This window comes from Anser anser, assembly GCF_964211835.1.
Source record: "Anser anser genome assembly, chromosome: 25".
NCBI classification, from domain to species: Eukaryota; Metazoa; Chordata; class Aves; order Anseriformes; family Anatidae; genus Anser; species Anser anser.
The window spans coordinates 3,162,773-3,177,775 of record NC_139746.1 but is presented as its reverse complement, the minus strand read 5'-3'; the positions used below and the strand labels follow the sequence as shown (position 1 = coordinate 3,177,775).

Genomic DNA, 15,003 nt, shown 5'->3' with positions numbered 1-15,003 from the left:
GAGCAAAACCCCGCAGGATGAGAGCAAAACCCCGCAGGACGAGAGCAAAACCCCGCAGGACGAGAGCAAAACCCCGCAGGACGAGAGCAAAACCCCGCAGGACGAGAGCAAAACCCCGCAGGACGAGAGCAAAACCCCGCAGGACGAGAGCAAAACCCCACAGGATGAGAGCAAAACCCCACAGGATGAGAGCAAAGCCCCGCAGGACAAGAGCAAAGCCCCGTTTCTACACCTAGGGATTTGCAACCATCTCCACAGGGCTTCACGCCCCGCAGCCTGGCGGTGCCGAGGCTCGGGGGGAATTTTTTACCTGTCATTTTCTGTGTTACGCCCAGGTTCAGCGCTGCCGTTACAGCGTCGTTTTATTTATGGCATTACTTCTGTCGTTGTAACGATCCGACATAAATTCCGCGTGCCAATTCCGTAACAATGCTTGCTGCTATTATAATAATGATCCCGCCTGAATGGCACAGGTGCCATTATCAGAAAATCTGTTTGTAATAGAGAATCAACTGTAAAAAGAGGCATTACGCCCAAATGAACTATTTAAGAATTACCATAAACAGGGGGCCGGCCCCAATTCCCTGAGCTGCACCGGGCTGTTTCCTCCTCAGCGTAAACAGATCGAGGCAAAAGCAGAAGGCACGTCGTCCCACGAGCGGTGAGCTGCACGCGTGGCGTCCTCGCCTGAACAAAATGAGCTCTGCGCAGCCTTTACGCTGGAGTTTTTGTAGCGCACTTCCTAACTCACAACAAGAGCATTAAGCAGTATGCGGGGAAAGAAACGCAGCCTTACAAAACCCCCAAAAAACTTCCCTGGAAATAGAGAGGCAGGGCAGCTCCTTCGCGACCCCCAGCTCGGCCAGGCACACGAGAGGTCGCGCAAAATTCAGGCGGCAGCCGCTTCGGAAATGATACAGGATACATGGGGAAAATAAAGGCGCCGCACGGTGCAGCCGGGAGATCTCCGTCCCTGCATCAGCCCCTGCACGTTCACGGCTGTAATTCCTCCCAGGTGCCTCCGGATTCAGAGGGCTGCACGTACCACAGCAGTTAGGACTCCTACCAAATAGTTCTGGAAGGGCAGCTACTCCTTCAAAGCGAGCTCTGCACAGATGCTTTCCCGCTGTCAGCATCTGAACAAACACCACGTCTCGCACCTTCCACAGGCCCCAATTTTACCAGTTCGTTCTTCACACCCGCGAACGCAGCATGAAATAAAGTCAAATAGAACAAGATGACACTCCCCCGGCGCCACAGGATGCACCGCTATCTCTGCCAGGCCCAACAGCAAAGCCTTGCATGGGAATAAAGTACCCCTGGGGTCCGAAACCTCTTCCAACAGGGCAGAAGATGGCTTGCAGGGAGTGGTAACGGGATGGAGCACCTTCCATCTCCAGGTGACTGGTTAAAATCCAGGTGAGCAGCACTACAAAGCGCTTACGACACGAGGCTTGCACGGAAGCCAGCACGAAATGAGCGCGTGGCTTCCATCCAGCTCTTTGTGGGCCGGTGGCAGACACCTTGTCGCTCCTCTGCCTGGTAGCACAGGGCAGCCTCCCGAAAGGCACCGAGGATGGAGTCACGCAACCTTGCTTTCTTCCCTGATGCCTCCCTGAGGCTTTCCTCGCCTTCCAGGCGAACCCAGCGCTGCTGATTTCTCTTTCTTCCCCGCCCGCAGCCACACGCGGCAGATGGGGACGCTCGAGCAGAAGTCAGAGGTACCGGCTCTGCTCCTGGCCTCGCCGCCGACCTGCCACGGGGAGCCTGGGCAAGCCTCGCTGCCGCTTCTTCTGCCTCGTCTCTTTTTGGCCGGGAGCTTCAAACCCGTGCCACTTGAGCGCTTTTCACTGGTAGGCCCTGAAACACTTTACAGAAAGGAGTTACGCATCGCTATTCCCATTTTACAGACAAGGAAGCTACCAGATTGCCATTTCCCCAAGGCTGTTTTTCTGGCACGCTCCTTAGAGATTAAATCTCGTGAAAATAGCTGCACTGTAGAAGAATGTGTACCTACAGGCCAGATTCAACGGCGAGGGTAAAGAGGGTGGTTGAAAGCTCTGTGATCAAGGCTAAGAAGCACATTAAAACACCATACCCTGCTTTTCCAGCTCTGCAGGGTAACGAGGGATTTCCTCAGATACCCGCTGCAACTGTCACCTTTGCAGGAACTCAGCACCTAACGCTCAACTCGCTGTCTTCACGCCGAGCCCTCAGTGTTTATTTTGGTCCCTCCACCTCCCGAGGAGCGATAGGCGTCTCCACCGTAATTGGGTCTTCTGTGGTTTCAACACCTTCAAAAATCACCGCTTTGTGTTTGGGCAGGAGGGGGAAGTCGCAGAGCAGCCAGACCACGGGGCTGCAGCCCCGGAGCTCCCCCACTGCCCCTCCGAGTGGCAGGAAGGTTTGGGACAAGCGCCCACACTTCTCCCTGAGGTGCTGCACCCCTCTGCGCAAGGGGGATTGCTGGCACGCTCCCAGGACGATAAAGACACCTTCCCTCCTTCCTGGCAGGTTCTTGGAGCAATACCACGAGGGGATTGTGACCGTTAGGGTTTGCACTCCAGGGATGGAAAGCGAGAGAGGGGAAGGGACGTCCTCCGCGCAGACCCCTCCCAGGTGCAGAACCACCCCAGTGAGCCGGCGCTGCCGTTGGGGCGAGCCTTGCTCCCACGTCCAACACATTCCTCCCCGACAAGCGAGAGGGCGGCTGGAAAGGCACAAATCGTCTCCAGGCGCTCGTTACGGTGGAGAAAACGCAAGTTGTGAAGAAACTATTAAAAGAGCCGGATTAGCGCAAATACAGGTTTTTCACCTCCTCCTTTTCGGTGGAAGAAATCCCCACAACAGCCAAACCCAACGGCGCAAGCCTGTAAATAAATATTAGCCTCGCAAAGCACTGGGGCTGCCGAGCACCTTTGCAGCCAACAAGCAGACCGGCAGTGGATCACAGACAAACGCCTGATGAACGCTGAACTGGTTACGAGAGAAGAAAAATTTCTCGGTGCAGGTGGCTTGCTATTCTCAGAAAGTCTCTTTTCAGCAGATGTTCCTCTGTGTGTGGCGAGCCCAGTGTGCCTGAACTTATGATTTCTCCTCCTCTAAGTGATGCTTTCAGGAAAAGGGTAATGAAAGAACACGGAGATGTAGCTATACAAAGCACAGGCCACAGAATTCTTTTCTTTTCTTTTTTTTTTTTAGGAGAGGAACCATAATATTAATGTTTGAAACTCCTTTTCAGATATAGCAATGATCAGCTTCATCTTTACATTTTTTTCCTTAACTGCAGGGGATCTTTCCGCCAACGAACAATATAAATTTAAATTTAATTTCCAGCGTTCCTTTAACCGCCTCGAGTCAAACCAGCTGCTGCGAATTCAAAGTTAGAGCCCTGACGTGAAAGTTACCTGCGACATAAAAGTATTTTGCCTTTGCTACAGAAAGGAAGCATAAAGGGATAAAATATGGCCATTGCTCAGGAAAGTTCCAGCTGCACAGCTCCTGTAACAAAATGGAGCATTTCCCCCCCCTCACATTTCTAAGATTACACGTCCCGGACCAGCCTGCACCTCGAGCTTTAAAACGGAGCGCTTTTCCACAGCAGAATGCTGCCACAATGGCCAGCAAGCCGTATAAACCGGGGAAAGTGAGTTATATTTTAATCCCGGGGACCAAGCGCCGTTGTGCAATGTTTACGGGGAGTAAATTCGGGGCATTACTCAAGCGCGCAAAACCTGTGGCCTGACCCGAGCTGTGGGAGCATCGTGCACGCAACTGCCGCGGACCTGGGCTGCCTTTTAGTCATTAAAAAATAACAGGCATTCCCAGGGCGGAAGAAAAAGGCACGCAAGGAAAAAAGGGGGTAAGGGAAAGGGGTTATTTGGGCCAGTCGGAGAGCTGGCCCTTTGTACGGCAGGCGTGTGAGGGGGAAGCTGGACACGGTTATCTTTTGCCTCCTGCTTTGTGGAGAACCGCTCCGGGAGGCGCTGGCTGGGGAACCGAGGGGACAAACACCGCTGCCCACCGCTCGGCCCCATCGCTCGGCTGCTCACGGCCATAGGAAAGGCCAAGGGCAGCCGTGCAGAAGCGGGTCTCCTCTTTGGGTTTCTCCCCGTAACCCCAAGCCAGCCCTGTCGCCCTCCGGCCCCCCGCATCCCCGCTTTCCCCTCAGCTCCAGGCCCCGGCCCTCGGGGACGCCGCGGGGATGCTCCCCGGAGAGCCTCGCTACCGGGCTGAGTGGGTGGGTTTGCCCTTTTTAAGATTATTATTATTAAATCAGAAAAAGAAATAAAGATTTTTGGAAATCAAACCGCCTCTCCTGAGTCTCGCTTCGGCGCTGGAGGGGTCCCGGGGCTCTCCCCCCGGGGCCGGGCTCGGCACTTACCGGCAGGGCCCCGCCGTCCCCCGGCACCACCGGGGCCATGGGCGCCGCGACCCCGCCGAGGAGCCCGGAGCCCGCCGCGGCCCGGGCGGAGGGAGGAGGAGGAGGAGCCGGGGAGGGGCCGGGCCGCGGGGCCCCGCCGAGCCCAAGGCGGTCGGGGGGGGGGAGCGGAGCGGGGCGGGGAAGGCGCTGGGGGCACCGCACGGAGGGGGCGAGCGAGGCGGGAGGCCCGGGGAAGGGGAGAGCGGCGGCCGCCGGGGCTCGCCTGGGTCCCCCCTTCCCCGCCTCAGGGCGCCCGGCCCCGGGGAGGGCCCGGCCCGGCCCGGCTCAAGGCTTTGGGTCCCACCCACCCCCGGGACTGGTTCTGCTGGGTCCCTGCCCTCACACAGCGGCTCTGGCATCCCCCCCTCCAGCCCCCCCGGCCTGGGACTTCAAGCCGGTTGTGTAGGGGCCCCCCTGAGCCTGCCCTCGGGGCCCCTCATCCCGCAGCCTGGCTTTGTAGGGTCCCCGCACAGAGACACACGCAGCCCCTTCCCCACGGCTAGCACCGCCGTCCTCCCCAAAATAAAAAGCAAGAGCCCCCCCCCACCACACACACACCGTCTCCCGTGCATTAGGGGCGCCCCAGCTCCCTGAGCACGCCCTGGACACGCCACCATGAACTCGTCCCCACGGGGCAGCTGCCCACAGGCAGAGCCCATGCAACGGGGAAACTGAGGCACCGCGGCTGGCGCTCGCATCCCCAGCCCCTCCGAGGGGCTCGTGGCGCCCGAGCTCTCCCCAGGGCCAGATCCCTTCTGAGTTGAAGCCCCTGAGCCCTCCAGCACCCGGCCGAAGCACAAAACCCTGCCCCGAGCAGTCCCACCGCCAGCCCTTCCCTGAGAGCCGAAAGGGAAGGGGTTGCAGCAGGGACAACTCCCCACCTTGAGACTTTTTGGCAACGCAAAAGCAAATAGCACCCATCAGTCCTTGCTACCTTGGGTTTATGCTACGATCAGATAAACTCTCACCTCCCAACACTTTAAAAAAAAAAAAAAAGAAAACCCAACAACAAAAGCCACAACCTCCTTCATTTATTTTTCATAGAGCTCAGCAGACGTGCAAAGCTCTTGCAGCCATCTGTAAAGAGAGAAGGTAATTCCTAGCCTGAGGACTTTATAGTTTAAATAAGACATTATACAGCAAGAGAGGACAGCCAAGAGAAAGGAGACGACTGGTGTGCAACAAAAGGGTTTCTTCAGAAAGAGATTAGGGTATCATGATTGCTACATATACGTCTTTGCATTGACTCCATATAGGATTTCAGAGCAGCTCGGTTATCTCTGGGCAGGAACAAAACACTCTGTACTTGCTCTTTTCCAAATCATACCAAGACATTGGAACCAAACAAAACCCCCAAACACAAAATCACAACAACAAAATTCCTTCCCTTCCCTCCTCTCCCTTTCAACTTTTTTTTTCTTCTTCTCTTTTTTACACAGAGAGATACTTTGCAGTTTTTTGAATGCTTGGAGTTGAAAAACCCTCGGTCATTTGGGAATTCTCCGAGCCAGCAACCGTAGCAGGGCTGAGCACAGAGAGGCTCTTGGCAGGCCCCAGCGCGGAGAGGGCTGCACTGGAGCATGTGCCTGGGAGAAGGGGGGGCAAAGGAGGCCACATACATTTTTAGAAGAAAAAAAAAAAGGAAAGAAAAAAAAAGGAAAAAAAAAAAAGCGTCACCGAGGCCTGCCTGGCGTGCACGCCAGCACTGGGGGCTGGGAGCGGGGGAGCGCGGGGAGGAGGAACGCTCGGTGGATGGAAGTGAGGATCCAGATTGAAAACAGATGGGATTTTTCTTGCCAACCTGACATCCGAGACCGCGGGAGGCGGGGTAAAACTTCCCGTTCGGAGAGGCTGGCAGCCAAGCGATACGGCGGGGGGGGGCGGCGAAAAATCCCAGTTTGGTTGAAAATCCCTTCTTGTTCCCTCTCGCTGGGGCTCCCTTGGACGGCAGAGAGGAGCCCGGTGGAGCTGGGTTGTTTTTAACGCTTTGCGAGGTTTGATTTTACCATTAAGTATCTGATTCATCTGTTCCTGCGTGCTGGAGCCAAGCCCAGCCTGGCAGTTAGTACTTGCCCTAGAAGACATTTTCGGGGCATTTCGCACCCACACAGATCCCTCTGCATATGCAGACGAGGGAAACCTGCGTACGTGCACATGCCCGGAATAACCCCACGTGCCTTCGCCCTCCCGCGCGGCACCAACCTGCAGCTCGGCACCAGCAACAGCCTCCACCCAGGAACGAGGTGGGATGCAGCGAGCCCTCGCTCGAGGGTGGCTGCAGAGGTCCAGGTGTCTGCACCCAGAAGGGAAAGGAGGCAACGAAACCCTCTGCGAAGCCCAGCACCTCTTGGCAAACCTCGGCCACCTGAGCTGGTTCGCCTCCAGCAGCCCAAGCTGCCCAGCTTCTGAGCTGCAAACAAATGATGCAAGAGCCCCGCGGTGCCTTGGCGGTGATTATTCACCCAGGAGCAAATTTGTGCGGGTTTGGGGCAGGGCTCAGGCAGCTGCGGCTCCAACGCACCCGAGCCTCTCCAGGCTGCACCTCCACCTTTGCTCCTCCGGCTCCATTGCACATCGCACCTGGTCTGCACTAGTGACAGAGGTGACAGAGGTGTCCCCTATGACTTGGGGACGCAGGGCCACGAGTGCCCGGGCTGATGAGTGCCAAGTTTTGGGACCAAGATTGCAGCGGGACAGCAAAAGACTCGGGGTGCGCACAAGCATCGAGCGACCGGCGGAGCTGAGCGCCGGCGTCCCCCCCGAGCCTGGCAGGGAGAGGGGCTGCGCGCCCCCCCTGCGGATTTCACAGCTACTTTACAAACCAGAAACAAAAAGTTAATGGTGCAGGCTTGACCACATATTTTCCAGGGGCTCTGGGAGACCAGCTCTCCGCAAGCCGGCTAACACACACTCTTTTCATTCAGAGCTTTAAATACCCAATTGTGTCTGTTTTCAGCACACTCATTTTTAGCATTTTAATGATACAGTCTTCAGCTCTCGCCCTCTTTGGATTGGCCTCAGTGAGGGGTTTTTTTTTTCTTCTTTTTTTTTTTTTTCTCCCCTTCTTTTTAACGTCTCGCAGAGCGAGAGGAGAAGGGGAAGGGGGTTAGCAAGAGGTCACACATTTCTCCTAACCCAAGTGTTTTTCCAGCAGGCAGGGGGTCCTGCCGGGGACAAAGCTGAAGCAGCCCCTCCGGCTGCCTGCGAGCGCTGCACCTTCCGCCGCCCGTCCTCAGCGCAGGCGCGGGCCGGGCTCGCTGCCCTCGCCCGAGGCTTTCGGGAAGGTGCACGGTCCGGGCACGATGCCCACGGGACGCAGCGGGCAGCAGCACCCGTCCCCACGCCCCATCATAGCCAAAATCCCGCTCACCACCGTCGGAGCGGAGGGAGTCGGGGTTTCCCAGCGCCATCGCTTCCCCTTCCCCTGTAATCGGAGCTTTCTGCTCCGTGGAGGACACCATCTGCGCGCGGGGCTGCCGGCTCCACGCGTGCCCTTGTCCCAGCGGGGGCACAGCGCCCGCTCCCAGCCCGGCTCCCTGGATCGTGTTTGGGCACCCCGCGTGCCCGCGCCCGCCAGGGCTGCCCCTGCCGGCGTCGCGTCCTCCTGTTCGTGCCCTTGGCAGCTCTGCTTTCCCACTGGAAAGCTCCCAAGAGGCTGCGGCCATGTCGGAGCACAGCTCGAAGACTCCATCGGGTACTACAGGGAGCTCTGAGACACAAAGGTTTGGGACCCCGAGCCCTTGTACCCAGATTTTACCCTAGGTGCAGGTTTCAAATAGCTGCAAAAATGCCTGCACAGGGGGGCTGGCTCGGCCCTGGGTGCGTGAGGGAGGACACGGCTCTGCAGCCACCGCTGTGCCAACACAGCAAAGCTCCCCTGGGTCCAGGAACAGCCTCGGCATCACCCAACCCTGCTCCCGCACCCGCTGGAGCTCCCCGGGCACCCGGTGGTGCAAAGGGGCAGCAGGAGACTCGTGGCTGCACCAGAAAGGAACCAAAGGTGCCGGTTTACCTCCCTCCCTTAGCAAACATCCTCATTTCCCCTTTCCCCAAGCACATCCAGCCCTGTACACGCTCCTGTGACCCCACTCTGACCACCCCCAGCAAGGTCCTTTCCTCCTGTCCCCCCACCCCATGTCAGTACTGGACGTTTCCCACATCCCAGCTCCCCAGCCACGACACGTTCCCATTAACCATCCTTCGCTGGGTGCTCCAGCATCAGCTGCTCGGCAGATTTTTTTTTTTTCCCCTTACACCGAGTAATATCGAAATGATATTTATTAAATTTGCTCTCTAAGTCTCTCAATCTGCTCCGTAATGCAGTGAATCTGCGAGGTGGTTTCCACTGATCCCGCCTCAGCGAGACCAGATTAACGCAGATGATCCCAGCTTTGCGGCTCCCTCGTCGCGGGGCGGGTCAGAGGTTGTGCACAAAGGCAAAACCTGCTGGCAGCGGCGGCGTGGCCGAGCTGGAGGAAATCACGTGGCCGCTGCAAATGATTTCCGAGGTTATTTCCAGGTGGGAAGTAGGGAGCACTCAGCGCAACTTTCAAGTCTTCGGAAACCCCGTTTGGCTGTTTTTATTGCAGCTTTCTCGTGCTCTTATCTCCCTCCTTAAGCACATTGATTGCACCTGCCCCCACCCCGCTCCCCAGCAAGAAGCCCATTAAATCTAAAGTTAGCTCCATAAAGGTTCATCAGATCCATTATCTCTGCATTCAGCTAAATTATGAAAATCATTAAGATAAGGAGGCATGGAGCCTATTAGCTTCCTGGAGAGGATGCTTTACAATATTTTTTTTTTCTTTCTGCTTCCACATTTAATTACCTTAAGTTCCACAGTATTTAATTCCATTTATTAAACCTTTAATATGTAAAAAAAAAAAAACAACAAAACAACAACAGAACTGCTGCTGGTCGCCTTTAGGAAAGGCACAGAGCTGGGGTCCCCCCCCCCAAGCCCCATGGTTGTGCACGGGTGCTCGTGGCCATGCTGGAGCTGCACCTGCACGCACCCAGCCATGGGGTCAGCGCCCTTCTGCAAGCGAAGCATCTTAAAAATCTGGCTTATTGAAGCTTAAGGGTGTGGGCTGGGGTTCGGGGACTGCTCTAAAATGCCTGCAAAGGGAAAGGGAGGAGAGGGGGGTGCCCTGAAGACCCCCGTGGCTCCCTCGATCCAGGCTGGTCCCCGGGCCGGCTGCCGGGAGCTTTGCTGCAAGCCGGGGGCGCAACACGGAGCGCTCCCGGGGTTTGGGGTCTCTCTTTGCTTCTTTCTAAAATGGGATGATGCTGGTTTGTTCCGCAGTGCCTCCACGCCCAGCAGGGACGGGACTCGCACAGGTACGTGCAGAGGGATCCTCGCTCGGCCACTGGCGGTGCTTTTTGGATGGATGTTATTTTAGGAAACCGATCGCAAGCCGACGGAAACAGCAAAACCCCCACACGCTCCGAGCAAGGTCAATCTGAAGCATTAGCGTCTCTCTGGCTGCATTTCGCCTTCCCAGAGATGCTATTTAGCAATCTTGGTTACTATTAGGGCAGCATCTAAAACCTCCTTATCCTATAATGCCGACCAAGCTGTAATGCTCACGCCAGGCTGTCTGTTGCCATCTACAAAGGACAGAGACCGAAGAGGCGCAACAGAAGCAGAGACACGGAGTGGGAAGAGCTCGGCGTGGGCGCCGCCAGCATGCCGCCCGCGGAGGGGACGGTCCCCAAAACCTCCTGGCTGAGGCTCCGTGTCCCTGCGAGCACGCCGAGCCCTGCGTTATTCCCTTACCCCGCGTCTCCAAACGCCTCCTTGCAGGAGACTTCGACGTTCTTGCAATCTGCCGACCACACCGCGCGTCCGCAGACGCGTTACGAGCGCTTCGCAGGCACGGTTTGCAAACGCCGCTGCCTTCAAGGCCCCACCACGCGTCCGAACAGGGCCCCACGGCTCCGAGCAGTGCAATTTTTTCCCCTCGACATCTTTTACGGGATCAAACCTAAAACTTGGCCTGCGTTTTGCATTTGGTTTTTAAATCAGGATTCGCTCTGGAGAAGTAGCACCAGGAAGAAAAAAAAAACAAAAAAAAAAACAACTTGCTAAAGTGTTCCCCAGCAGCATAGCCACATACTTTAATATAAAAAAGCTGCCGCTAATTGCAAAAACAAATGTTTAAGCAATCGAGCATGTTTATTTAATTTGTCCTTTTGGTGCCAGAGAAGGCCCCGACCCGCTCGTGGTAGCTGCCACACGGTACCATCGAGCGCGTCCATGGCGAGGTCCCTGCGTGCTGGGGGGGAGAAGCTGGGACCCCAAGAACCCCCCCAGCAGGGAGGTCGGCTCCTCCCGGCCCCCGAAGATGACAGAGGGTCTCTTGGGACCGGCCGGCCACAAACCTGGCACCCCGGAGATGAAAACGGACATCTGGAGCCTGAGGACAGGACTCGGGATTGAGCCCGAGTTGCATCCGGCAGGAAGCAGCACTCTCTGCTCCTCCAAGAGCAGGGAGATTTTAGCTCATCTGCCATCACCAGAGACTAGTTTGTTGGTTTTTTTTTCCCTCACTAAAAATACCGTGTATTGCTCTGTTTGCAAAGGGGGTGCACGATGCACGGAGGTGTGGATGCGGGGAACATGGACCCCAAAAAACCCAGCTGGGAAGGGGCTGCCGCTGCCTCGCCGCGGTGCCACCTCTGGCCACCCTTCCCGTCAGAGGGCTCTCAAGAGTTGAACACCAATAGCTTAAAAATACAGCTCCCGCTACTTAATTCAAGTGCTCTGAACGCAGATCAATTCGTGGTTCCAGCGTTTATTGGCACCACAACGGGACCCGTGAATCTTCTGGTAAGTGGCTGGGTGCTTCTGCCACCGCTGCGGAGCTCGCCCCTCCTTCGGCTCCAAGGCAGCTCGCGCCCCCTGACAGCCGTGTTCCCCACTTAGCGCCGGCTGTGGAGCTCGTGTCTCTTCTGGAAACGGTAAACTTAAAAGGGACTTTCCCCCTGGTTCTCCCAAAGCCTCGCCAGAGTGAGCTAAATGCAGATCTGCTCTTCGCAGCCACCCACGAGCCGGGCACGCAGCGGAGGTGCATTAGCAGGAGGAGCCACGCTTTGAACATGAAAGCAGCCCGGAGCGGGGTATTTTGGTGGGGAGAATATTCATAACCAAAAAAAAACAAAACACGGAGCGGCAAACACCACCTTCAGCCTCCCTGGTGCTGAACAGGCTCCTGCAGATGGGGTTAAGGATGGGGCATCACCCAAACCGGGGGGGGAGAGGTTTTTCTTTTTGAGTCAGCTCTCGAGAGACCTCCGTCCACCCAGGTGGGGGGATATCTGCTCTCTGCTTTCCCTCTGGTCTCCACACTGGCATATTTGGGGCTGGTCGCTGTGCCCCTGGCTGTTTAACCCCCTGTTTGCATGGCTCATCTCCCACCGAGGCGATGCACGACCCACACCAGCACACAAACAGCCCTGGCTGGCCAAACCCTCCGTCTCTCTCGGCACCAGATCCTGCACCGTTCACACCTTCAGCATGAAACATTCCTGGAATAAGTTGGCCAAGAGGAAAGTTTGGGGGGAGACCCATCCGTGGCAAGCCCAAAACCGGTGCAAGCTGCAAGAGGTCCCTGCTGCAAGGCCCCAGGAGTATTTTGGGGGCCATCGAATGCGGGGGCTGGGGAGGGGACACACAGCACCGGGTGCTCTGCAGCAACAAGACCCAGAGCTGAGGATGCTCCCTGAGCCTTGCAGCACCATGAACACCACAATCGAGGAATGTTACATGCTCCCGTGCCGCAGTGTTTTACTCCAAACATTTCTGGGTTGGCCTTTGGAGGGCAAAGGCAGAGCAGCCGATAGCCCTGAGGCTCCAGGTAGGGCCAGCTGCTTCTCTGAGCCGGGTAAGAGCAGCCGAGCTTTGGTCTCTGCAGGCTGGCTGGAGTCCTGTGAAAACCTCACGGGCTCAAAACGAGTTTAGTCCCAAGCTCCTCACACTGCATAGCTCTGTACGTGCCCATTTTACAGATGAGAAAATTCAAGGGTGTGCTGGAAAACCAGCGCCGACATGGTCTGCAGGGATGAATCGTGCTCCCCAGCATCCTTCCTCCAGCAGCCACCACCACACAGGGCAGCTTCAACGTGCCCGTGCCAGGAACATTCCCGCAAGACTCCGGAAAGCCTCAAAAGTCCCAAACGCACCAAGAAACGAGCACTAACCACAGGACAGCGACTCCAGAAAATCCAGATTTTTTTTGTGGATCCCAAGCCACCTAAAAGGACGCAGCTCTTGGAGCACAAGGGGGTCCCCAGAGAGGTTGGAGAGCCCCGTGCAGCCCTTCCCGGCGCCGCAGAGCCTCAGACCCAGACCTTTCCCACCACTAAGTCGGGCAGGGCGACGCCTCGGAGAGGGAGCGGGAGCGCAGGAGCGTGAGCAAAGCCGTCAGAAACAGGAGCTCGATTCTGCCCATCATTGTCGTTGGCTTTAACAAACAGCTTCTGAGGATGGCAGGTACTTTATTAATTTTTCCCCTGTGCAGCATGCAGGATGATTGAAGAAATCACTGGCCTGTTGATTTGTTTGCCTCCCCGGCCCAAAATAACTAGCTATTTATTTTGGAGCGGCGGGATGCATCAGATCCTTAAATCAAGGCGATGGAGCCAGGAGGACGTGCCGCACGCCCGGGGCCTGGGCAGATCAGGCAGGTTTCAGCCCTTTTCTCCACGCTGGCGAAAAGCCATCTCCGAGGATCCTGCTCACATTTCAGACCCAGAAAACCTGAAAAAAGGTTTTTTTCCCCCTTTCACATTGGATTTCTTCTCGCAGCCAAGCTTTGCCCTGCTTCAAGCTCAGGGAGGGATGGGGTATTGGCCCCAAATCCAGCGCTGGCCTCAAACTTTGCAGCATGTCCCTGGTGTTCGTGGTGTTGAGGATCTCCTGGGTGACGTTAGGACAGAAAAAACTGCACCGTGCACATCAGGAACCGAGTGGGCTTGGAAGGCATTTCTCCAACAGAGGTCTCCTGAAGAAGCACGGCCATGGGAGACACCGGGCACCTCTCTGAGCCCTCTAAACCCCTTTGGAGATCAAAGCCAGCGGTTTGCCACGTCCCCAAACCCTGCAGGAGCCCTCTGAGATCAGCAGCAAGGAAGATTTGGGATTTTCGTGTTTTGCCCTCCCCCAGGGTCGCTGCTCCGGGAGTTCAGGCAAAGCCCAGAGCAGCGGCTGGTGCACGAGGAGTCACGCGGCCAAAAACCAGGGTTCATCAGCCCTCCGGAGAAATGCTGCTGGGGCTTTCAGCTGGGTGCCGACGTGAGGACGGCGGTGGTGATCTCCCCCAGGGCTTGGTGAGGAAATCAAGCCTAGGACCTAAGGGACATCTCCCGCGCAGCTCTGCTGCCAAAAGCCATGCTGGGGGCTCAGGGGAAGGAGTTTCTCAAGTCAGACGCACCCAGCAGAAATCACACAAGGAAGCTTTGGTGTCCCCATCCTGTAAGCCCTACAGATGACTTTTATTTATTTATTCATTTAAAAGACCGTCTCCATTTGTTGCCATCGCAGCGAACGTTTCCCATAGGAGCAGCACCGGAGAGCGCAGCATCGCCACAGGAGCTCCCCGCGCCCAACCTGCACGGCCCTTACGGAGACCTCAGGAAGCCAGGGACGGGCTCTCCCCACGCATGCTCAGCTGCCTGCTTCACAGAGAGCCTTTTTGTTTGCTTTCTACCTTTTTTTACTTAATTTAGGGAAAGAAAAGCGGGGGGTGGGAAGTAACTTGGCAATTCCCCGGAGGCCCTTCGTGCCAGTGCCCAGACCAGGGTTAAGCAGCATTAAGCCCAAACAGAGCCCTCCAGCAGCACGCCAGCAGAGGAAATCACCTCCCCCTGCACGCATGCTTCCTCCCACTCCCTGGGGAGGAGAGGAAGGAGCTGGGGGCACGTCTCCTACCTGCCATGCACGCACCATAAATAACGCTATAGGCGGCGTGCTCTATAGCAGCAGGCACGGCGGGCAGCAGCACGCGATGCTGCTTGCAACCCTCTGAGCAAATGGGGCTGGTGTGCTCTGTGCAAACACATCGGGCTCATGCCTGGGGCTGTGCACACTTAGCCCGGTGCTGCTCCCCCCCCAGCACGAGGCCGGGAGCTTTGGCACCGCTCCTGCTTTGCCCAGCAGCGTGCTGGGGCGGATGGGCGGGCGGTGGCATCGCCCGGTCGACGGAGGTGGGGAAAAGCAACCGCCTGGGTGGCACCAACGGCAGCTCAGGTGTGCCGCGCACAGCCCCATCCCTCCAGAAACACGCTGCTGGAAACGCAGCGACCGCCCCGCGCTGCCAGGAGCAGCGCTCCCTGCTCCTGCCCCCATCCCCACGGCGGTCCCTGCCCCTTCCCACCCCGTCCCAGCAGGCGCGGAGGGGCCCCGCGAGCCCGAAGCCGAGGCTGGGGGGTAACAAATCCGATTTGTCGAGCACAAAAGCCAACGCGCTGCATTTATGCCGGCGTTCTTTACGGAATCGCTCAGACGTTCGGGACGTGAAATGTCACCGTGTCACCCGCTGGCAGCTGAGGGCAGGGAGCTGGAAAGGTCAGGAGGGGCT

The 15,003-nt window shown here is 57.0% G+C and overlaps 1 protein-coding gene across 8 annotated transcripts in view; it reads right to left on the bottom strand.

Moving 5' to 3' along the window:
• Positions 1-15,003, bottom strand: part of PTPRS (protein tyrosine phosphatase receptor type S) — a 156,271-nt gene that overhangs the window by 128,896 nt on the left and 12,372 nt on the right. For 5 of the 8 annotated variants that reach the window (XM_083811371.1, XM_083811374.1, XM_083811373.1 and 2 more), the window contains exon 1: positions 4,385-4,540. The exons of the other annotated variants lie outside the window; for them this stretch is intronic. The gene's annotated coding sequence lies outside the window, so the exon portion shown is untranslated. Of the gene's footprint in view, positions 1-4,384; positions 4,541-15,003 lie in introns of those variants that run through there. 8 annotated transcript variants of the gene reach the window in all.